The sequence below is a fragment of the Pleurodeles waltl genome, chromosome 4_2, assembly GCF_031143425.1.
Source record: "Pleurodeles waltl isolate 20211129_DDA chromosome 4_2, aPleWal1.hap1.20221129, whole genome shotgun sequence".
In the NCBI taxonomy this organism is placed as follows: Eukaryota; Metazoa; Chordata; class Amphibia; order Caudata; family Salamandridae; genus Pleurodeles; species Pleurodeles waltl.
The window spans coordinates 1006240441-1006265518 of record NC_090443.1 but is presented as its reverse complement, the minus strand read 5'-3'; the positions used below and the strand labels follow the sequence as shown (position 1 = coordinate 1006265518).

The following is a 25078-nucleotide window of genomic DNA, read 5'->3' as shown; positions in this document are numbered from 1 at the left end:
GGCTGTCCCTAACCTTGTCCATCTAATTTGATATAATGATTTGTGAAATTGGCTTGACTAATGTCATCAACACGTGATTTGAAATCTGTTTCTGTTGCACAAATTTTTTCCTTTCTAGAATGTGTAGAACATTTGGAATGCCTAGTGTTGTTGCTATTAAGTAGATTAAACTTGTTTCATAGATTTGGTCAGCCTATCGTTTTTCTTTCTTTGTATGATTTAATCTTGCACACAATTTACGTTACTTTGGCTCTGTGGTTATAATAAATCTTTGAAACTTCCCACAGATTGGAGTCTTGTTTCCCTGGCCACATTAGAAATGGTGTTTAAAGTTACTGTTGTATTGATTGAGATTGGAATGATTGTATACAGTTAACCACACTTCTCACTGGGTCCAAAGATCCCATCGACCTCGAGAAAAGCGCTTTTGAATCCTGGGAGGAGAAAACGCACTCACACATTAATACTAAGGGGCTGATTTAAGAAAAGTGGTGCTGCACCCAGTGCAACACAACTATCCTTGCGCCCCTTAGCGCCCCCCTACCGCCACCATGTGCGCACCATGGTGAAGGGTAGGGGGAAATAGCGTCAGAATTCCTGACGCTATTGATGTACTCTGCAAAAGTAGCACCAAAATGTTGGCGCTACTCCTGCAGAGTACATAGGGGCCCATTGTATTCAATGGAACGCCTCCTTTTAACACCTGCTCTGAGCAGGTGTTAAAAGTGCTGAAAAATATGGCGCTAGGAAATCTTTTAGATTTCCTAGCGCCATTTTTGTGGTCCCCCTAACAGGGGAACGCCCTCTTGCATACATTATGCCTGGCGCAGGAATAATGTGGCGCAAGGTTTTACAAAGTGGTGCAATGCATGCATAAATATGGTGCATGTAAAAAGCCACTTTAACGCCACCTTAGAGTAAAGAAAAATTACGCTATAGCGGCACTAAGGTGGCGCTCCAGCCTCTTAAATCAGGCTTTTTTAATGCATTTTTTAAATTTGCACATGGTTACCACCAAGTTCAACTCGGTGGTAATAGCAATTCCTTAATGCCAAATTTGCATTAAGGAATTACTTGTTACATGTGGTTTAGAAATCGCAAATAAGGATTCCTTATTTGCGATTTCTTATTTAGAGAATCGCAATTTGCGATTCTCTAAACGGGCTCGCAAATTTAAGGAATCGCTATTTTAGCGATTCCTTAAATTTGCGCTGGGAATGCCTTTCATAAATACTGAAAGGCATTTTTGCATTCGCAAACGGCCATTCGCACCGTTTGCGAATGCAAAAATGGATGATACATCCGGCCCACCATCTCCTTGTGCTTACTAAAAATGAATTTGTCTTGTGTGACATAATTGGTGCTCATATAAGGCGATCCAATACCTTCGGGTAGAGTTTCTCCTATATAACAGGCATTTGCAATGCAATGGGTTTCGCGTTTGCTCGAGTTAGAGCTATTAGCTTTGTAAATTCCGAAATTGACTTTTCTTGCCACATAAATTGAAAATGAATAATAAAACAGTTGACAGAAGCTAGCTGATTCAAAGCGCCACAGCTGCCATGAGCGTGAAGGAGAGACACAAAAGGGAAAGAAAGTTCGCTTGCAATCAAACGTACCAGCAAACATGCATTATCCATGTAACGGCCGGTGTCTAAGGCGGTAACAAAACCGTCCCAAGGAGGGCCAAACGTAGAGCATTTACCAATGATAACAAAGGATTTCCGAAAGGCAAGCCCATGAACGAGTGATAGTGATGGGCGGTTGTATGTCAGAACCACATATTCCATTGCAAAGCACACCGTTACTACGAGTGCGTTACAAGAATGTCATTACCACGCATATACCTGAACATGCGTGCCTTTACAATGAATTATGTTGTAAAAGCATGTGTTTTAAAGGCAAATGTGTGGTAAAAATTTCCCCCCAAAGGCCCAATCCCCCCCAAGCCCAATAACCACCCGCACCCTAAAACCTAACCCCAACCCTACCTAAAAAGTACCCCCAGACCCAATCCGTCGCTCTAATCCTAATCTAAAACGACCCCATGCCTTAAAACCTAACCCCCCAAAAGCAGTTCCCCCAAGCCTAAACCCCCTTCCTATTTAACCTGAAAACCACCCCACACCCTCCTCCGCCCACTCCCTAAAACAATACCCCCCAGACCCACTACCCCCTCAAGCAGCACCTGCCCTAAAACCCAACCACCTGCCCCTCCCTCACTAAACAGTACCCCCACCGAAGACCCAATCCTTTCTCCACTTTTAGTCCTAAAACCAGCATTCCTATACCTAATCTGAATACCACCCCCCACAAAACCTAACATTATAAAAACCACAAACTATCTACTTCTTAACTTCGCTTTCTTTTACTAATCATGGGGAACCTTGCGTTTAGCAAGGCTTTCAAAAATTGAGTGAAACTCTTAAATGTTCCTCTCCACGGAAATCTTTAGTAAAAGGCGAAAGATTTATTCGATTTGAAGAGAAACCAGAGTATGCGCTTCAGGGCGCCTGTCTGTGCCGCCACTAAACACCCTTCTACAGACTGTTAGGGCGATTTCATTTACGAATTTCATCTTAGAAAACCCTTTGAAACACAACCAATTTATAATAACTGTTAAGCTGATATATTGATAAAACGTTGCCACAAAAAAAAAAATAACAGGCGAACTCATAAGTGACAGGAATTATGGGTATGTAAATTTTGTCATAGGTCACGTGACAGGAAAAGCTGCCCCCCCCCCCCTAATAGTTTCCCTGTTCAAGTGTAATGTCGGCTCTTTTAACTCTGCACCTGTTGAATGGAGCCCCACGCGGGCTTTTGTGAGGACCAAGGAGAGGATTTGTATATGCCAAAGTCAAAGCTTGCTCACTGCTGCTTGCGGCTCTTTCTGAGCAAATGAACGAGCCGGTGTGTTTTGCACCTGAAGCCTATAAGGCTCAATCAGCTGCTGTAACTAAACAAGCATTGGCAAAGAGAAATAAGTTAGAGCGATTCGTTGTACATTCCTAACTGTGCCAGATAAATTGAAAATGAAAAGTAAAACAGTTTACATAAGCGAGCTAATTCTCTGCAGTCAACCCTATCGGCAAAAGTGCAATTACCCACGTAGAAGGGTCGGTGTCCGAGGCCGTAACAAAACCGCCCCAAGGAGGCACATAAATCATTGACCAATGACAACGAGGGATTTTTTGAAAGGCAAGCCCACGAACCAGTGATAGTGATGGGCGTGCGGTGGGCGTGGTTAAAAGCCCATCGAGAGCTCGCCCGCTGGGACTAAAAATTGCAACAACAACAAAATACCCAGAAATCATTGCAACCTATTCCATTTTCATGGGCAAAACAGTAATTCCTATTTTAGTTTGAAAATCAAGTGTAGCTAAGTGGGTCTATCGATAAGACAGTGTTGCACATTTTTTTGTTTTGTTTTGAAATTGCCATAATATTCTTAAGTTCTATTGATAAAACCAATAGGTAGAAGAATAGTGCCCTTAAAGAAAAACAATAGTTTAGTTTGAGCTTCATGTTGCCATCTGTGACAATGCTAAATGACAAAGTACTAAAATAATTTATAGAGTGCCACTTATTCTCTGTATGTAATTATTGATTTATGTATATATCAGTAGGTAAAAAAAGTTGTTTCATTTTTTGGAAGAAGGTATGTCAAAAGCACATCCGCTGTTCTCAGGAAGCAGCCACCACCAGCTCTGAGTAACACTGAATGAAGTGACATGTGATAGATGAACCTCATGAAGCTGCGGACACGCAGCTCGAGGCGCTTTGGGTCTGGACGGACCGCTGGAGGTGCAAAGCTTCTTCTTGCCGATAGAGGGCAGGCTCCTCCACTGGTTGTAATCTGCATACCCACAATCCTTTGTGCACAAAACACTCTTGCATGGCATTTTAAATCGTTAGGAACAGAAGTTTATGGAGAGTAGAGTCTGTGTACTTGGTGCTGGTCCTCTCGCTCCTAGTAACGGCCTCTGGATGGGGAGGAGCGTCCAGGGGCACCCTGGGGAAAACGTGTTAGGGAGCTGGGATAATCTCTGGCCTGGCCCGTACGAGGCTGTCCTCACTGGCAGGGTTGACCCAGGGGAATACTTGCAATTAGTAACCTTGTCAATATAGCTAATTACTCTGACTTGATAATTAGTATTTAAGCCTAAATTAATCTCTTAAACACTAATTAAGATAGCTATTTCATTGTTTTCCATAAATGTGAGAAGTAGCAGAGACAAGGGCAGGTGTGCTAGCACCTTGAACTTTCTTGCCAGCCACAAATGTGATGTGTACATGATTTAGGAATGCTCCATCCCTTTTGCAGCTTCATACACACACCAAGAACAGCAGTCGACATATGGGCCTTCTTTTCGGTCTGGGGGGAACAGCAGTAGGTCTGTAGGAGTCGCTACCTTAGTCAGAGGGAGGTGCTTCACAGTGGACTCGGTCACCGAGCTGGAAGGCGGCAGGGCTCTTGTCGTTGACGGCTCATGGGTAGGAGAACCGGTTAGACTGATCAATGTGTATGCGCCTTCTGATGTAGGTGAGAGACGGGAGCTGTTCCAGCGCCTCAGACCACAGCTGGTCACCTCCAGAACAATCATGATGTGTGGGGATTTCAACTGTATACTAGAAAGTGGTGGTCGATGTGGGACCAGGGCTGGGGAAGGATGGATGGATAATGCCGCGAAACTCCTGGCGGAGATGGTGGGTGAGGCCTCCCTGACAGACGTCATTGGATCCATGGGTCCGGACGCCAGGAACTTCACCTGGAGCCGCCCTGATGGATCTGTGCGCTCCAGGATAGACTTTGTTTTCACCTCTAAATCAGTGAGGATCAGGCAACACTCCATGGTGACAGTGAATTTCACAGGTGTAAGGAAATGCCTCCTTGGCATGGTTACCCCCTGACTTTTTGCCTTTGCTGATGCTAAGTTATGATTTGAAAGTGTGCTGAGGCCTGCTAATCAGGCCCCAGCACGAGTGTTCTTTCCCTAACCTGTACTTTTGTTTCCACAATTGGCACACCCTGGCATCCAGGTAAGTCCCTTGTAACTGGTACCTCTGGTACCAAGGGCCCTGTGCCAGGGAAGGTCTCTAAGGGCTGCAGCATGTCTTATGCCACCCTGGGGACCCCTCACTCAGCACAGACACACTGCTTGCCAGCTTGTGTGTGCTGGTGGGGATAAAAAGACTAAGTCGACATGGCACTCCCCTCAGGGTGCTATGCCAACCTCACACTGCCTACAGGTATAGATAAGTCACCCCTCTAGCAGGCCTTACAGCCCTAAGGCAGGGTGCACTATACCATGGGTGAGGGCATAAGTGCATGAGCACTATGCCCCTACAGTGTCTAAGCAAAACCTTAGACATTGTAAGTGCAGGGTAGCCATAAGAGTATATGGTCTGAGAGGCTGTCATGCACGAACTCCACAGCACCATAATGGCTACACGGAAAACTGTGAAGTTTGGTATCAAGCTTCTCAGCACAATAAATGCACACTGATGCCAGTGTACATTTTATTGTAACATACACCCCAGAGGGCACCTTAGAGTTGCCACCTGAAACCTTAACCGACTATCCGTGTAGGCTGACTAGTTTTAGCAGCCTGCCACACACCAGACATGTTGCTGGCCACATGGGGAGAGTGCATTTGTCACTCTGTGGCTAGTAACAAAGCCTGTACTGGGTGGAGGTGCTTCTCACCTCCCCCTGCAGGAACTGTAACACCTGGCGGTGAGCCTCAAAGGCTCACCCCCTTTGTTACAGCACCCCAGGACACTCCAGCTAGTGGAGTTGCCCCCTCCCCCGGCCACGGCCCCGCTTTTGGCGGCAAGGCCGGAGGAGATTATGAGAAAAACAAGGAGGAGTCACTGGCCGGTCAGGACAGCCCCTAGGGTGTCCTGAGCTGAGGTGACTCTAACTTTTAGAAATCCTCCATCTTGCAGATGGAGGATTCCCCCAATAGGATTAGGGATGTGCCCCCATCCCCTCAGGGAGGAGGCACAAAGAGGGTGTAGCCACCCTCAGGGCTAGTAGCCATTGGTTACTAACCCCCCAGACCTAAACACACCCCTAAATTCAGTATTTAGGGGCTCCCCATAACCAAGGAACTCAGATTCCTGCAACCTAAGAAGAAAAGAACTGCTGAACTGAAAACCTGCAGAGAAGACGGTGACACCAACTGCTTTGGCCCCAGCTCTACCGGCCTGTCTCCCCACTTCTAAAGACACTGCTCCAGCGACGCATTCCCAGGGTCCAGCAACCTCTGAAGCTTCAGAGGACTACCCTGCATCTAGAAGGACTAAGAACTCCCGAGGACAGCGGCTCCGTTCCACAAAAACTGCAACTTTGCAACAAAGAAGCAACTTTGAAACAACACACGTTTCCCGCCGGAAGCGTGAGACTTTGCACTCTGCACCCGACGCCCCCGGCTCGACTTGTGGAGAACAAACACCACAGCGAGGACTCCCCGGTGACTACGAGACCGTGAGTAGCCCGAGTTGACCCCCCTGAGCCCCCACAGCGACGCCTGCAGAGGGAATCCCGAGGCTCCCCCTGACCGTGACTGCCTGCTTCAAAGACCCGACGCCTGGTAAAGACTCTGCACCTGCAGCCCCCAGGACCTGAAGGATCCGACCTCCAGTGCAGGAGCGACCCCCAGGTGGCCCTCTCCCTTGCCCAGGTGGTGGCAACCCGAGGAGCCCCCCCCCACCTTGCCTGCCTGCATCGCTGAAGAGACCCCTTGGTCTCCCATTGAATCCTATTGCGAACCGGACGCCTGTTTGCACACTGCACCCAGCCGCCCCCGTGCTGCTGAGGGTGTACTTTTTGTGTGGACTTGTGTCCCCCCCGGTGCCCTACAAAACCCCCCTGGTCTGCCCTCCGAAGACGTGGGTACTTACCTGCTGGCAGACTGGAACCGGGGCACCCCCTTCTCCATTGAAGCCTATGTGTTTTGGACACCATTTTGACCTCTGCACCTGACCGGCCCTGAGCTGCTGGTGTGGTAACTTTGAGGTTGCTCTGAACCCCCAACGGTGGGCTACCTTGGACCCAAACTTGAACCCCGTAGGTGGTTTACTTACCTGCAAAATCTAACAAACACTTACCTCCCCCAGGAACTGTTGAAAATTGCACTGTCTAGTTTTAAAATAGCTATATGTCAATTATGTGAAAACTGTATATGCTATTTTGCTAATTCAAAGTTCCTAAAGTTCCTAAATGAAATACCTTTCATTTGAAGTATTGCTTGTAAATCTTGAACCTGTGGTTCTTAAAATAAACTAAGAAAATATATTTTTTTTATACAAAAACCTATTGGCCTGAAATTGTCTCTGAGTGTGTGTTCCTCATTTATTGCCTGTGTGTGTACAACAAATGCTTAACACTACCCTCTGATAAGCCTACTGCTCGACCACACTACCACAAAATAGAGCATTAGAATTATCTCTTTTTGCCACTATCTTACCTCTAAGGGGAACCCTTGGACTCTGTGCATGCTATTTCTTACTTTGAAATAGTACATACAGAGCCAACTTCCTACAATGGTGGATCAGCGGTGGGGTACAAGACTTTGCATTTGCTGGACTACTCAGCCAATACCTGATCAAATACTATATTCCCAAAATTGTCATTAGAAACAGATTTTTGAAATTTGAGCTATTTTTCTAAATTTTTAAAAGTCCTGCTAGGGCCTTGTGTTAGTCCCTGCTAGCATTTCTTTTAGAGTTTAAAAGTTTTGTAAAAGTTTGAATTAAGTTCTAGAGATAGTTTTAGATTCTTAAAAAGTATTCCAACTTTTAGAAACATAGGGGGTCATTCTGACCCCGGCGGGCGGCGGTCGCCGCCCGCCTGGAGGGAACCGCCATTCGGCCGCCCTGCGGTCAAAAGACCGCTGGGGCCATTCCAACTTTCCCGCTGGGCCGGCGGGCGCTACCTAACGTAGCACCCGCCGGCCCAGCGGGAAAGGGGCCTGCAACACAGAAGGCGGCTCCGAATGGAGCCGGCGGTGTTGCAGGTGTGCGACGGGTGCAGTTGCACCCGTCGCGCTTTTCACTGTCTGATAGGCAGACAGTGAAAAGCAGGCTGGGGCCCTGTTAGGGGGCCCCTGCACTGCCCATGCCATTGGCATGGGCAGTGCAGGGGCCCCCAGGGGCCCCAGGACACCCGTTCCCGCCATCCTGTTCCTGGCGTAAAAACCACCAGAAACAGGCTGGCGGGAAGGGGGTCAGAATCCCCATGCGGCGCTGCTTTCAGCGCCGCCATGGAGTATTAGCCCAGCCGGGGGTAAACCGGCGGGAAACCGCCGGCCCCGGTTTTCTGACCGCGGCTTTACCGCCGCGGTCAGAATGGGCAAGGAAGCACCGCCAGCCTGTTGGCGGTGCTTCCGTCTCCCCGGCCCTGGTGGTCCTCGACCGCCAGGGTCGGAATGAGGGCCATAATGTCTAATGCAGATGAGAATGTGATGGAACTCGACATCACCCCTTACCTGAAACTTAGGATGAAAGAGTTAAGGTCTCTCTGCAAAATAAAAAAGATTAGAACTGGTTCAAACCCTACCAAATTACAGCTCCAGGAGCTGTTGGCAGAGTTTGCCAAGAACAACCCCTCTGAGGATGACCTTACAGAGGAGGAAACTAGTGATGTGGAGGAAGTCCCATTTCCAGTCCTAATTAGGGAGACCAGGGCTCCTCAAGTCCTGGTTCCAAATGTGATAGTCAGAGATACTGGTTCTCTCACAGGAGAGTCCAGCAACTCTGGAATCACTGAGGACAGCCTCAGTGAAGATGACCTACTGTTAGCCAGGATGGTCAAAAGATTGGCTTTAGAGGGACAGTTCATAGCCATAGAAAGAGAAAGACAAGAGATGGGTTTTGGTCCCATCCATGGTGGCAGCAACATAAATAGGGTCAGAGATTCTCCCGACATGTTGAAAATCCCTAAAGGGATTGTAACTAAATATGAAGATGGTGATGACATCACCAAATGGTTCACAGCTTTTGAGAGGGCTTGTGCAACCAGAAAAGTAAACAGATCTCACTGGGGTGCTCTCCTTTGGGAAATGTTCACTGGAAAGTATAGGGATATACTCCTCACACTCTCTGGAAAAGATGCAGAATCCTATGACCTCATGATGGCTACCCTGATTGAGGGCTTTGGATTCTCCACTGAGGAGTATAGAATTAGGTTCAGGGGGGCTCAAAAATCCTCGAGCCAGACCTGGGTTGATTTTGTTGACTACTCAGTGAAAACACTGGATGGTTGGATTCAAGGCAGTGGTGTAAGTAATTATGATGGGCTGTACAATTTATTGGTGAAAGAACACCTGTTAAGTAATTGTTTCAATGATAAACTGCACCAGCATCTGGTAGACCTAGGACCAATTTCTCCCCAAGAATTGTGAAAGAAGGCGGACCATTGGGTCAAGACTAGGGTGACCAAGACTTCCACAGGGGGTGACCAAAAGAAAGGGGTCACAAAGACTCCCCAGGGGAAGAGTGGTGAGACATCCAAAGGGAAAAGTAGTAAAGAGTCTTCTACAGGGCCCCAAAAACCTGCTCAGGAGGGTTGGCCCAGAGCCTCTTCACAATCCAATTTTGGGTACAAGGGTAAAAACTTTGATCCCAAAAAGGCCTGGTGTCGTAGCTGTAATCAGCCAGGACACCAAACTGGAGACAAGGCCTGTCCCAAGAAAGGTTCCACTTCTAACTCTACTCCAGCTAACACTGGAATGGCCAGTCTCCAAGTGGGATCAACAGTGTGCCCAGAGCAAATCAGGGTCCACACTGAAGCTACATTAGTCTCTGAGGGTGGGGTGGATTTAGCCACACTGGCTGCCTGGCCCCCTAATATGCAAAAATACAGGCAACAACTCTTAATTAATGGGCAAAGTGTAGAAGGCCTGAGGGATACAGGTGCCAGTGTCACCATGGTGACAGAGAAACTGGTTTCCCCTGGTCAATACCTGGCTGGACAAACTTATCCAGTCACCAACGCTGACAATCAGACTAAAGTACATCCCATGGCTATGGTAACTTTAGAATGGGGAGGGGTCAATGGCCTGAAACAGGTGGTGGTCTCCTCAAATATCCCTGTAGACTGTTTGCTTGGAAATGACCTGGAGTCCTCAGCATGGGCTGAGGTAGAACTCAAAACCCATGCAGCCATGCTGGGTATCCCTGAACTGGTGTGTGTCAAGACAAGGGCACAGTGCAAGGCTCAGGGTGAAAAAGTGGTGTTGGAGCCTGGAAAAAGGGCCCAACCCACCAATAGAAAAGGAAAGAAGACTGGGGAACCAGCTTCCACACAACAAGAAAAAGAGAACCTCTCTTCCCAGGAAGAAGTTCTGCCCTCTGAGGGAACTGAGCCTCTGGAGTTAGAACCTTATCAGGTTGAGCTCCTAGGCCCAGGGGGACCCTCAAGGGAACAGTTGTGTAAGGGGCAAGAAACCTGTCCCTCTCTTGAAGGCCTTAGGCAGCAAGCTGCTGAAGAGCCCAATGGAAAAATAACAGGAACACATAGAGTCTATTGGGAAGATGGACTCCTTTACACTGAGGCAAGAGATCCCAAACCTGATGCCACTACGAGAGTGGTAGTGCCTCAGGAGTTTAGGAAGTTCATTCTGACCTTAGCTCATAACATTCTTCTTGCTGGGCATTTGGGACAGACCAAGACGTGGGAGAGATTAGTCAACCACTTCTATTGGCCCAACATGTCCCAGAAGGTCAAGGAGGTTTGTGTCTCCTGTGCCATCTGTCAAGCCAGTGGTAAGACAGGTGGGCACCCAAAGGCCCCCCTCATTCCACTTCCAGTGGTGGGGGTCCCATTTGAAAGAGTAGGTGTGGACATAGTGGGTCCACTTGAACCTCCCACAGCCTCAGGGAACTAATACATACTAGTAGTAGTGGATCATGCTACTAGATACCCTGAAGCAATTCCCCTTAGGTCGACTATTGCCCCTGCAGTAGCCAAAGCACTCATTGGTATTTTTACCAGAGTGGGATTTCCTAAGGAGGTGGTGTCTGACAGAGGTACCAACTTTATGTCAGTATACCTGAAACACATGTGGAATGAGTGTGGGGTGACTTACAAATTCACCACACCATACCATCCACAAACCAATGGTCTTGTTGAAAGGTTTAACAAGACACTGAAAGGCATGATCATGAGGCTCCCTGAAAAACTCAAAAGGAGATGGGATGTCCTTTTGCCATGTCTGCTTTTCGCCTACAGAGAGGTGCCTCAGAAGGGAGTAGGGTTTTCCCCCTTTGAACTTCTGTTTGCCCATCCTGTAACGGGACCACTAGCTCTTGTGAAAGAAGGCTGGGAGAGACCTCTTCATGAGCCTAAGCAAGATATAGTGGACTATGTACTAGGCCTACGTTCAAGGATGGCAGAGTATATGGAAAAGGCAAGTAAAAACCTTGAGGCCAGCCAACAGCTCCAGAAGTTTTGGTATGACCAAAAGGCTGCTATGGTTGAATTTCAGCCAGTGCAGAAAGTCTGGGTTCTGGAGCCTGTGGCTCCCATGGCACTTCAGGACAGATGGAGTGGCCCTTACCCAGTGCTAGAAAAGAAGAGTCAGGTCACCTACCTGGTAGACATAGGCACTAGCAGGACCCCCAAAAGGGTGATCCATGTGAACCGCCTCAAACTCTTCCATGACAGGGCAGATGTGAATCTGCTGATGGTAACAGATGAGGACCAGGAAGCTGAGAGTGAACCTCTCCCTGATCTCCTCTCCACAGACCCTAAAGATGGTTCAGTAGATGGAGTGATCTATTCAGACACCCTCTCTGGCCAACAGCAATCTGACTGTAGGAAGGTCCTGCAACAGTTTGCTGAGCTCTTTTCCCTAACCCCTGGTCAGACACACCTGTGTACCAATCATGTGGACACAGAAGACAGCATGCCTGTCAAAAACAAAATTTTCAGACAGTCTGACCAAGTTAAGGAAAGCATCAAAGTGGAAGTCCACAAGATGCTGGAACTGGCAGTCATTGAGCACTCTGACAGCCCCTGGGCTAGCCCAGTGGTCTTAGTCCCCAAACCTCACACCAAAGATGGAAAGAGAGAGATGAGGTTTTGTGTGGACTACAGAGGACTTAATTCTGTCACCAAGACAGATGCCCATCCCATTCCAAGGGCAGACGAATTGATAGACAAACTAGGTGCTGCCAAATACTTAAGTACCTTTGACTTGACAACAGGGTACTGGCAAATCAAAATGGCACCAGGAGCAAAAGAAAAGATAGCATTCTCCACACCTGATGGGCATTATCAGTTTACTGTTATGCCCTTTGGTTTAAAGAATGCCCCTGCCACCTTCCAAAGGTTGGTGAATCAAGTCCTTGCTGGTTTGGAGTCCTTTAGTGCAGCTTATCTTGACGATATTGCTGTCTTTAGCTCCAGCTGGCAGGATCACCTGGTCCACCTGAAGAAGGTTTTGAAGGCTCTGCAAGCAGCAGGCCTCTCTATCAAGGCATCCAAATGCCAGATAAGGGCAGGGAACTGTGCTTTACTTGGGACACCTTGTAGGTGGAGGCCAAGTTCAGCCACTCCAGCCCAAAATCCAGACTATTCTGGACTGCGCAGCTCCAAAAACCCAGACTCAAGTCAGGGCATTCCTTGGCTTGACTGGGTACTACAGGAGGTTTCTGAAGGGATATGGATCTATAGTGACAGCCCTCACAGAACGTACCTCTAAGAAAATGCCCAAGAAGGTAAACTGGACTGTAGAATGCCAACAGGCTTTTGACACCCTGAAACAAGCAATGTGCACAGCACCAGTTCTCAAAGCTCCAGATTACTCCAAGCAGTTCATTGTGCAGACTGATGAACATGGGGTAGGGGCAGTTTTGTCCCAAACAAATGATGATGGCCTTGACCAGCCTGTTGCTTTCATTAGCAGGAGGTTACTCCCCAGGGAGCAGTGTTGGAGTGCCATTGAGAGGGAGGCCTTTGCTGTGGTTTGGTCCCTGAAAAAGCTGAGACCATACCTCTTTGGTACTCACTTTGTAGTTCAAACCGACCACAGACCTCTCAGATGGCTGATGCAAATGAAAGGTGAAAATCCAAAACTGTTGAGGTGGTCCATCCCCCTACAGGGAATGGACTTTATAGTGGAACACAGACATGGGACTGCCCATGCCAATGCAGATGGCCTTTCCAGGTTCTACCACTTAGAAAATGAAGACTCTCTTGGGAAAGGTTAGTCTCATCCTCTTTCGTTTGGGGGGTGGGGGGATTGTGTAAGGAAATGCCTCCTTGGCATGGTTACCCCCTGACTTTTTGCCTTTGCTGATGCTAAGTTATGATTTGAAAGTGTGCTGAGGCCTGCTAATCTTTCCCTAACCTGTACTTTTGTTTCCAAAATCGGCACACCCTGGCATCCAGGTAAGTCCCTTGTAACTGGTACCTCTGGTACCAAGGGCCCTGATGCCAGGGAAGGTCTCTAAGGGCTGCAGCATGTCTTATGCCACCCTGGGGACCCCTCACTCAGCACAGACACACTGCTTGCCAGCTTGTGTGTGCTGGTGGGGATAAAGAGACTAAGTCGACATGGCACTCCCCTCAGGGTGCCATGCCAACCTCCCACTGCCTACAGGTATAGATAAGTCACCCCTCTAGCAGGCCTTACAGCCCTAAGGCAGGGTGCACTATACCATAGGTGAGGGCATAAGTGCATGAGCACTATGCCCCTACAGTGTCTAAGCAAAACCTTAGACATTGTAAGTGCAGGGTAGCCATAAGAGTATATGGTCTGAGAGGCTGTCATGCACGAACTCCACAGCACCATAATGGCTACACTGAAAACTGTGAAATTTGGTATCAAACTTCTCAGCACAATAAATGCACACTGATGCCAGTGTAAATTTTATTGTAACATACACCCCAGAGGGCACCTTAGAGGTGCACCCTGAAACCTTAACCGACTATCCGTGTAGGCTGACTAGTTTTAGCAGCCTGCCACACACCAGACATGTTGCTGGCCACATGGGGAGAGTGCCTTTGTCACTCTGTGGCTAGTAACAAAGCCTGTACTGGGTGGAGGTGCTTCTCACCTCCCCCTGCAGGAACTGTAACACCTGGCGGTGAGCCTCAAAGGCTCACCCCCTTTGTTACAGCACCCCAGGACACTCCAGCTAGTGGAGTTGCCCGCCCCCTCCGGCTACGGCCCCACGTTTGGCGGCAAGGCAGGAGGAGATAATGAGAAAAACAAGGAGGAGTCACTGGCCAGTCAGGACAGCCCCTAAGGTGTCCTGAGCTGAGGTGACTCTAACTTTTAGAAATCCTCCATCTTGCAGATGGAGGATTCCCCCAATAGGATTAGGGATGTGCCCCCTCCCCTCAGGGAGGAGGCACAAAGAGGGTGTAGCCACCCTCAGGGCTAGTAGCCATTGGCTACTAACCCCCCAGACCTAAACACACCCCTAAATTCAGTATTTAGGGGCTCCCCAGAACCAAGGAACTCAGATTCCTGCAACCTAAGAAGAAGAGGACTGCTGAACTGAAAACTTGCAGAGAAGACGGAGACACCAACTGCTTTGGCCCCAGCTCTACCGGCCTGTCTCCCCACTTCTAAAGACACTGCTCCAGCGACGCATTCCCAGGGTCCAGCAACCTCTGAAGCCTCAGAGGACTACCTTGCATCTAGAAGGAACAAGAACTCCCGAGGACAGCGGCTCTGTTCCCCAAAAACTGCAACTTTGCAACAAAGAAGCAACTTTGAAACAACACACGTTTCCCGCGTGAGACTTTGCACTCTGCACCCGACTGCCTGCTTCAAAGACCCGACGCCTGGTAAAGACTCTGCACCCGCAGCCCCCAGGACCTGAAGGACCCGACCTCCAGTGCAGGAGTGATCCCCAGGTGGCCCTCTCCCTTGCCCAGGTGGTGGCTACCCTGAGGAGCCCCCCCCTTGCCTGCATCACTGAAGAGACCCCTTGGTCTCCCATTGAATCCTATTGCGAACCGGACGCCTGTTTGCACACTGCACCCGGCCGCCCCCGGTGTACTTTTTGTGTGGACCTGCGTCCCCCCCGGTGCCCTACAAATCCCCCCTGGTCTGCCTCCGAAGACGCGGGTACTTACCTGCTGGCAGACTGGAACCAGGGCACCCCCTTCTCCATTGAAGCCTATGTGTTTTGGGCACCACTCTGACCTCTGCACCTGACCGGCCCTGAGCTGCTGGTGTGGTAACTTTGGGGTTGCTCTGAACCTCGAACGGTGGGCTACCTTGGACCTAAACTTGAACCCCGTAGGTGGTTTACTTACCTGCAAAAACTAACAAACACTTACCTCCCCCACAAACTGTTGAAAATTGCACTGTCTAGTTTTAAAATAGCTATATGTCATTTATGTGAAAACTGTATATGCTATTTTGCTAATTCAAAGTTCCTAAAGTTCCTACATGAAATACCTTTCATTTGAAGTATTGCTTGTAAATCTTGAACCTGTGCTTCTTAAAATAAACTAAGAAAATATATTGTTTTTATACAAAAACCTATTGGCCTGGAATTGTCTCTGAGTATGTGTTCCTCATTTATTGCCTGTGTGTGTACAACAAATGCTTAACACTACCCTCTGATAAGCCTACTGCTCGACCACACTACCACAAAATAGAGCATTAGAATTATCTCTTTTTGCCACTATCTTACCTCTAAGGGGAACCCTTGGACTCTGTGCATGCTATTTCTTACTTTGAAATAGTACATACAGAGCCAACTTCCTACAACAGGGCTATCTGGTTCCAGGGGGAACTAACAGGAAAGTTCCTGACAGGTCCAGGCACCTGGAAGCTGAATAGTTCTCTGCTGGGGAGAGAGGATGTACAGAAGGAGCTGAGGAGGACTTACAGTGAGTGGCAAGACACCTTCCAGTCCATAGGGGAATGGTGGGAGTGGGGGAAAGGAAGGATTCAGGATTTCTTTAAGAACGTGGGCAGGAAAGCAGCAAGGGGGAGAAGGAAGGAGTTCAGTAGACTGCAGCAACAGCTGCAGGAACTCCACGACCTCATACTCCAGGGATGGGACGTCATGAACCCTCTGGAGGCAGTCAAGAAAGAGCTGAGCGAGCACTTTCATGACGAATCCAGGAGGATCATCTTCCGTTCTAAGGTGGAGAACCTGGAAAAGGGGGAGAAATGCAACTCCTTCTTCTTTAAGAATATCCACTCCGCGCACACCCCTCTGGTTCAATTGCGCAACAGGGAGGGAATTTTGTGTGACACCAAGGAAGACATTAGGAAGGCTGTGACAGACGTCTATGGGGACCTCTACTCAGAGAAGAGGTCAGATGGGGATCAGGCAGAAAAGTTTTTCTCAGGTATCCCGAGAAAGGTTTCCACACCAGCAAGGGAAGTCCTGAACGCACCCCTCACTCTGGAGGAGCTGCACCTTGCAGTTAAATCCTTCAAGTCAGGAAAGACACCAGGTAGTGACGGTCTACCAATTGAATTCTACACTTCACTGTGGGACCTACTGGGACCAGACCTTCTGGAGCTGTATGAGGAGATGGAACAGGAGAGAGTCATGCCCCACACATTAAGGGAAGGAATGATCGCGCTCCTGTATAAACATAAAGGGAAGAGATGTGACCTCAAGAACTGGCGTCCCATCTCTCTCCTGAATGTAGACTACAAGATCCTGGCAAAGACAATGGTGAATAGACTCAAGGGCGTTATGGGAGAGATGGTTCACCCAGACCAGACCTGTGGGGTTCCAGGACGCAGGGTAGCGGACAGCCTAGCACTGATCAGGGACACTATCCAGTATATCACGGACCGGAATATCCGCGCTGCGCTGGTCTGTCTCGATCAGGAAAAGGCCTTTGACCGTGTCTCCCATGAGTTCATAGAGAGGGTCCTTCCGGGGTTTGGGCTGGGGGAACGGTTCTGCAATTATGTTAAAATAATGTATACAGACATCTTCAGTTCAGTCATGGTAAATGGTTGGAAAACAGACCCCTTTCCTATCAGGTCTGGGGGAAGACAAGGCTGCCCGCTCTCACCCTCTCTGTTTGTTTTGGTTATAGAGATACTCGCGGAGTACATCAGGAAGAATCCGAACATCAGAGGGATCCCGACACCAGGAGACGCAAAGAAAGAAGTCAAGTGCACGCTGTACATGGACGACGTCACCCTCTTCTGCACGGATGGAAAATCGGTCCAGTCCCTGCTGGAGGCATGCAAGGACTTTGGCAAAGCATCAGGAGCAAAGATCAACGTCGACAAATCACAGGCAAAGCTCTTCGGCAGCTGCGACCTATGTAAAGAGCCTCTTCCTTTCCCCATTGAGGCAAGACTGGTAAAGATCCTCGGTATCTGGTTTGCGGACCAGGTGCAGCAGCGAAAAGCTGGAACGAACGATAGTCAAGCAGAAACTGGGCTTTTGGAGCTTGAGACACCTGAGCATTGAAGGAAAGGCTCTGGTGCTCAGGAACGACGCACTGTCCGTTCTGCAGTATGTGACACAAGCCTGGCCACTCCTGGCCAACGTAGCACGGGCTGTGAACAGCATGGTTTTCCACTTTGGCACTCAAAGATGGACAGGGTGAAAAGGACAGTCATGCACAAGGAGCAGCGCAAGGGAGGGAAGGCAGTCCCTGACATCGCGACAATCCTCAGAGCCTTCTTTGTGTGTGCAGCGTCGGAATAACCCTGCTGAACGAGAACAAGGACCACTCAGCTTACAGGGTCTTCCGCTTCTTCCTGCTCCCAGTATAGAGAACACTTCGTGGGATAAGTGGGAGAATGCAACAATGTTCAACTGGGACCTCCCCTGGTACTACAAGGAGATTGAGAAGTTTGTGGTAGAATTTGGGCTGAACTGTGTCACACCAAGCCTATGGACGCCCAGGACAATCCACAGACTAATTAGGTCCAGGGACACCACAGAACCAGTGAGCGACCTGCCACCCGCTCCATCAACAAGGGTGTGGGAAAATGTATCCTCCCCATCCCTGACCAACAGACACAAAAGACATTGCATGGATGGCCGTGAAAGGGGGACTGCCAGCCCGGTCATTCATGCACAGCAGGGGCCTGTGCCCTCACAGAGAATGTCCAAGGGGATGCCCCTCAGAGGATACTACATACCATCTGTTCTGGGCCTGCCCTTTTGCCCAGAGACTGCGGGGAGCCTTAAAACAATAAATCGAAGCACACATCCCATACCCAAACATCACTCACCACTCTGTGCTGTATGGGCTGTTTCCAAAGATACACTCAGTGGAGGCTATCCAAGGATGCTGGAGAATCCTCTGCTGCGTAAAGGACATCCTCTTGTATGCCAGGACCCGACTGGTGACCAACGGGGAGGTGGTGAGCAGGGAAGTGCTGCAGAATGGTGCACAACCTGCTGAGAGATTACACAGACAAGGACAACAAGGAGCGTAAGAAGGAGGAAGAACTGTAAACCCTAACCCCTCTTTCCCACTGAGCTCCCCACACTGCCCCAAGAAACCAAACCCCCTTTACTACTACTTTCATATGTAAACTGACTGTATTGTTGAATTATGATTTGAAACAAAGTTGAAGTGGACTGCCGTTCCTAGGGGAAGAGGTACCACTCTTTAAAAACCTATGTACTGCCTACTTAAGCACTTAATAAAGGTTTTTTGGGAAAAAAAAACAAACATCCCTGCAGCAGCCAGGATTACCGGATCTCTGAGAGGAACCTGAGAGGACCCCGCTGTCCCTAAGGATCACCGCTGTGGAAGGAGTGACGCCCGGGGAACCCCCCAGACTTCCGCCAGGTCACCCGAGACCGCTGAGGTACAATCCTAGGCAGCCCCGGAGGCTGTGACCCTCAAGCCGCGCACAAATCACCAAACTACCCGGAGGAGCGGGATTCACTTCAGGCCACCGTTTTAGCTCTTAAAAGGAATACAACAAACAAGGAAGAAAGAGAAGGGGTCACAAAGAAATAATAGAAAGAAGGGAAAGAAAGAACGAGAAAATGAAAACACAACTAAGAGAAGAAATAGAGCAAACATATGAGAGAAACAAAAAGAGAAGGAAGCTAGTGATGAAAGATAAAGAGGAAAAAATAAAGAAGTGTGACAAGAAAGAGAAAAATTAACATTAGAAAAAAAAGAGAGATGGGGAGAGAAACAAGCAGCAAAAGAACCAGGGCATCTACGTACTGGCACATTTCCCACAGATACAGAATGGGAACACCACTTTGACACTTCGGGTTCCAGACAAGTTACTCGTGGCTTCCACACACACTGGGAAAAGATAGATTTATAGTAAATGTGAATAGACAGATAAAGATAAAAAAAACACCAGAGAAAGGAAGGAAGAAAGATCTAAATATTAGAATTGAGCTGCTGTAATGGAACTGTATGTGAGAAGGGTCCCAGTATAGGAAAGGAAGAGACGGGGTTTTGGCACTGGCACAGCTGAGGGCTTGGAGTGTGTGAATTGAGGTGCACTGATGGAGGTGTGCCCGAGGTCCAGTACTGGAACAGCTATGTGTACTGACTGTAAGACTGAGGTGCTCGGGCAGACAGTGTGTGGGGTTGTGGCACGGGCACAGCTGAGGTCTTGGAGTGTGTGAACTGTAGAGCACAGATGGAGGTGCGCCCGAGTTCCAGTACTGGAACAGCTGTGTGTACTGACTATAAGAACTGAGGTGCTCTGGCAGACAGTGTGTGGGGTTGTGGCATGGGCACAGCTGAGGGCTTGTAGTGTGTGAACTGTGGTGCACTGATGGAGCTGCGCCCGAAGTCCCAGTACTGGAACAGCAGTGTGTACTGACTGCAAGAGCTGGGGTGCTCTGGCAGATAGCGTGTGTGGGGATCCTGGCGGCGGCTGAGGGTTTGGAGTGTGTGAACTGCGGTGCACCGATGGAGCTGTGTAAGAGGCTGGCCTAGTTTGTAGTGGGTACCAAAGGTATTTACACCATATACCAGGTCCAGTTATCTTTTATTAGTGAAATGTAGTCAGTGTCTAGAAGCCAGGCTGTCTAGGGGTAGCTGTAACTGAGCAGCCAAGGCTTATCTAGGAGACATGCAAAGCTCATGCAGTACCACTGTAGTCAGTACTTACACACATGAAAGAAAATACTCAGGGCCATATTTATACTTTTCGACGCACAACTGCGCCAACGCAGTTGTGTGTCAAAAAATCTAACGCCGGCTAACGCCATTCTGAAGCGCCATGCGGGCGCCGTATTTATTCAATGACGTTAGCCGGCGGAGCTGCATGGTGTGCGTGAAAAAAAATGACGTACACCAGGCAGCGCCGGCGTAGGGGAATATGGAGCTTGGGCGCCAAAAAATGGGGCAAGTCAGGCTGAGGCAAAATTTTCGCCTCAACCCGATTTGCGCCATTTTTTTTAACTCCCAACCCCCATTGAAATGACTCCTGTCTTAGCAAAGACAGGAGTCATGCCCCCTTGCCCAATGGCCATGCCCAGGGGACTACTGTCCCCTGGGCATGGTCATTGGGCATAGTGGCATGTAGGGGGGCACAAATCAGGCCCCCCTATGCCACAAAAAAAACAAAAATTACTTACCTGAACTTACCTTATGTTCCCTGGGACGGGTCCCTCCATCCTTAGGCGTCCTCCTGGGGTGGGCAAGGGTGACAGGGGGGGTCCCTGGGGGCATGGGAGGGCACCTCTGGGCTCCTTCCGAGCCCACAGGTCCCTTAACGCCTGTCCTGACCAGGCGCTAAAAAACGACACAAAAGCGGCTGGACGCTAAAATACGGCGCACATGCCTCGGAGTAAATTTTTTAGACGGGAACGCCTACCTTGCATATCATTAACGCAAAGTAGGTGTCCACGCTAAAAAATGACGCAAACTCCATGGACTTTGGCGCTAGACGCGTCTAATGCCAGAGTATAAATATGGAGTTAGTTTTGCATCGAATTTGCATAAAAAAAACCGACGCAAATCCGGCGCAAACGGAGTATAAATATGCCCCTCAGTGCTACAAAAATAAAAGTATTTTATTTTGGTGACATAAATGCCAAAAATACCTTGGAGACTATATTATCTTAGGAGGTAAGTAATATGCACATTATACACACTAGAATGCAGAAATAGCTGTAAAAACAGTTAGAAAACAGTGCAAATAGTGAAAATCACAATAGATAGCAATGGGCCTAGGGGGTAACACAAACCATATACTAAAATAGTGGAATGCGAAAGTCTGTTTCCCACCTAGGAAAGTGTAGTGTGTAGAGGGGTGCTGGGAGTGTAAGAAAACACCAAAGGTAAGTGATAGAACCCACCCCAGAGCCCAGGAAAGCAGGAGTAAATCACAGTAAGTTTCCTAGAAGGCAGAAGAACACATGATAGAAGATAATGCAAGAACCAGAAAAGACTGCAAGACACCAACAATGGATTCCTGGACCTGAAGACCTGTGGAAGAAGGGCACCAAGTCCAAGAAACACTGAAGACTCCAGGGAGAACAGGAGCCCCTGCTAACCCAGATGAAGGTGCAAAAGAAGAACCACTGGTGAAGAAGAACAGTCAGTACTGCACCCAAGAAGACGGATGTGGGTTCCTGGTTGGTGCAGATGATGTCCCACGCCAGATGGAAGATTGCAGTCTGGTTTGTGTAGCTGGATTCCGCCAACAAGCCTTGGCACGCGCAAAGCTCGTGGTTAGCGGAAAATGGCGCTGCCTGGGATCAGGAGGGACCTGGTGGCTTTCAGCAACTCTGAGAGCCCTCATAAGACCAGGCAGCGGGCACAGGAGTCCCACAGCACGGGGACAAAGAAAGTGCAAATGGAGGCTCACTCAGCACAACACAAAGGGATCCCACGCCGCGAGAGAACCACTCAGGAAGTTGTGCGTCTCAGGAAGGAGTGCTGGGGGCTGGAGCTGTGCTCTGCATGAAGAACTTTGTGGAAGGTCGAACACAAGCCTTGGCAACTGCAAATCGCGCGGTGCACGGGTGTGCTGTCTTGCGTGGGGAGGCAAGTTCTTACCTCCACCAAATTTGGACAGCTGGACCTTAGGACCATCGGAACAACTTCAGTCCACCACCCATGTTGCTGGATCTACGCCCTTCATCGGGAGAGGGGACCCACGCCAACGGGCGTCGCTGCAGTCGGGTGCCTGCTGAAGCAGGGAAGTGACTCTTTCACTTCAAGGGGGATTCTTTCGTTCTTCTGGTGCAGGCTGAAGACAGGCAGTCCTCGGAGGATGCACGACCTAGAAACAGTTGCAGTTGCTGGCAGGAGCTGAAGATACAATGTTGCAGAAGTCGTCTTTGCCTCTTTGTTGCAGTTTGTAGAGTTCCTGGAGGGTCCAGTTGCAGTTTTGTCGGTAGGTGAAGTAAAATGATGCAGAGGATTCCTGCTGGAGTCTTGCAATCTGAATCTGAGGAAACACCCAGAGGAGAGTCCCTAAGTAGCCCTGGAAGGGGGATTGGTCAGCTACACAAGAAAGCACCTATCAGGGGAAGGCTCTGACGTCACCTGCTGGCACTGACCACTCAGATGCTCCCAGAGTGCCCCAGCACCTTGGAATCCAAGATGGCAAAACCCAGGGACACTCTGGAGGAACTCTGGGCACCACCACTGGGGTGGTGATGGACAGGGGAGTGGTCACTCCCCTTTCCTATATCCAGTTTTTTGATAAACATATTTTATTGTTTTTGAGAAAAAATAAAAAAAGCAACAAGGAAATGAAGAGAAGGTTAAGAACAAAGAACAATGATATGTCAAGCAGAGAGCATTTACAATTCCATATGACATTGCAGTAGAAACTAAGGACATTAGTGAATTCTAAACAGATACCATGTGGGGAATTAAAGTCTAGACCTGTGGGAGTGGACCATTGCCTTATTTCTAGTACCGCCGTCTCGGCCAGGCTCTCATCCTTTATTATGGCAGCAAGTCTATCCATCTTCCCCATATCTTTTCAAATTTCCTCGGGCACCCTCTAGAGTCGTAGACCACTTTTTCTTGGGTCGCACACCAGTCTACCCCTTTCTTCCATTTTTGGAGCTTTGGGCCCTTTGGGGAGATCCAGGTTGCTGCTATATCCCTCTTGGCTATCAACAGGGCTGTGGCCACTAGAGCTCGATGGGCCCATGTTCCTCTCATGTCCTCCATCACTCCCAGTAGGACCAATTTGGCAGATCTTTGTATTTCACAACTCAAGACTTTCTCCAGCACTCGGAGCACCGAGTCCCAGTAGGACTGAATAACTCGACATGACCAAACCATGTGGAAAAAATCCGCAGGTTCGAGCAAGCATTGTGGGCATTGGGCCGAGGGTCGCAGACCTGCGCGGTATAGCCTAGCAGGAGATAAGTATGCACTATGTAAGTAATAGAATTGCACTGTGCGGAGCTTGGCCGACACTGCTAAAGACCTGGGTGTCATCAGGGCTTCCCTCCATTCTGTGTCTTCTAGAGCGCCCAGCTATATCTCCCAGCTGGATCTAGTGAGGTTCAGGTCTCCAGGAGCATTGTTGATTAGCGTTTTATAAATTTGGGAAACCCCTTTCCCCCCCAAGTTTCCCATGAGTAACTTGGCTTCTAGCGGGTTAAACTCTGTTAGAGAGCCTGCTGTCGGTATGTGGGTTCTTAAAGCATGTCTGAGTTGGAGATATCGGAAGAAATGTGTTTGGGCTAGCTGAAAGTCCCTCCTTAAGTCTTTGAAAGATTTCATGGAATCCCCTGCCCACACGTCTCCCACCAGGGAGATGCCCACCAGATCACATTCCCCAAATCCTTCCAGAGCTGCAGTTGCGCTTAGCCATTTCCCTCGCCATAGTGGTGTTTGGTGTGTAACAGTGGCGTTCCAGTGGGTGTATCTCAGGGCAGCACGCCATGCCTGAAAAATCACTTTGGTAACTTCTCCCATTCCTCGGGGCAAGGGATTCCCATACATTATATCTAAAAGGCGAGGGAACCCTAGGAGTTCCAGTTCCACCCGGTAAGCTGGGTCTCCCCATCCCCCGTTAAACCAGTCGTGTATCACTATTAGTTGGGAGGCTAGATAATAAAGGTAGGGGTCGGAGGCACCCAGGCCTCCATCATAGATCCCTCTTTGGCAGTGATGGGCCGCTACACGGTGTCTGGTACCCTTCCAGAAGAACAACCCCGTGGATCTTTCAAGGGCCTTGAACCATGAGCAGGGGATGAGTAAAGGGAAATTTTGAAAAGTGTAGAGGAGCCTCTGTAGAATCATCATCTTGTATAGAGCCACTCGGCCCATTACGTTTAACGGTAGAGTCTGCCATTTCTGAAGGTCAGCTTTTATGCGTGACAGCAAGGGAGTCAAGTTCTTTGCCCATATCAGTTCCGGCAGCAGTGACACCCAGATACCCAGATATTTAAAGCTTAGTCTGCCCAGTGGTATCTGTTCCTGCCAATCGAAGCAGTCTTGTGAGTGTGCAAGCGGAATTAGTATGGATTTCGCAGAGTTCATTTTCAGACCCGATGCCACTTCATAGCGCTCTAGCAGTTTGAGGCATCTCGGGCCTGTTACACTAGGCTCTTCCATATATAGCAGGACATCGTCGGCATAAAACGCTATTCTATCCTCCTGGGAGTCATTCCATCGGCAGCCGCAATATAATGGGTCGGATCTGATCATCTGAGCCAGAGGTTCAATGGCTAAGGTGAATAGAAGGGGAGACAGAGGACAACCCTGTCATGTGCCCCTATGAATCTCTAGGGTCGATGACAGGGAACCGTTAACCTGCACCCGGGCAGTGGGGTTGATGTATAATGCCTGAACCAAGCGGCAGAATCTAGGGCCAAGGCCCGCGCGTCAGAGTACCAAACGAAGAAATCCCCAGTGGACCGAGTCAAAGGCCTTTTCGAAATCAATGAGTAAAAGGGCGAGGTCTCGGGTCAAACGGCCGCGTTCAGCTAATGCTATGTGCAGCCGACGGATGCAGTGCCGAGTGCTGAGAGTGGCCATGAAGCCACATTGATCTGGGTTTATTAGTTGAGGCAGAACCTTTTTAAGACCGGCGGCAAGGATGGCTGCAAAGATTTTGATCTCTGTGTTAATAAGTGAGATCGGCCTGTAATCGGCACAAAGTATTGAGGGGGGTTGAGTCTTGGGGAGCACCACAATGGTAGCTGTATC

General features: G+C 49.0%; 1 non-coding gene across 1 annotated transcript; it reads right to left on the bottom strand.

The window, feature by feature from the left end:
• Positions 1-2383: 2383 nt before the first annotated feature.
• Positions 2384-2499, bottom strand: LOC138294461 (U5 spliceosomal RNA). Its single transcript, XR_011203459.1, has one exon. It is a non-coding gene; the product is annotated as a U5 spliceosomal RNA (small nuclear RNA).
• Positions 2500-25078: the final 22579 nt, after the last annotated feature.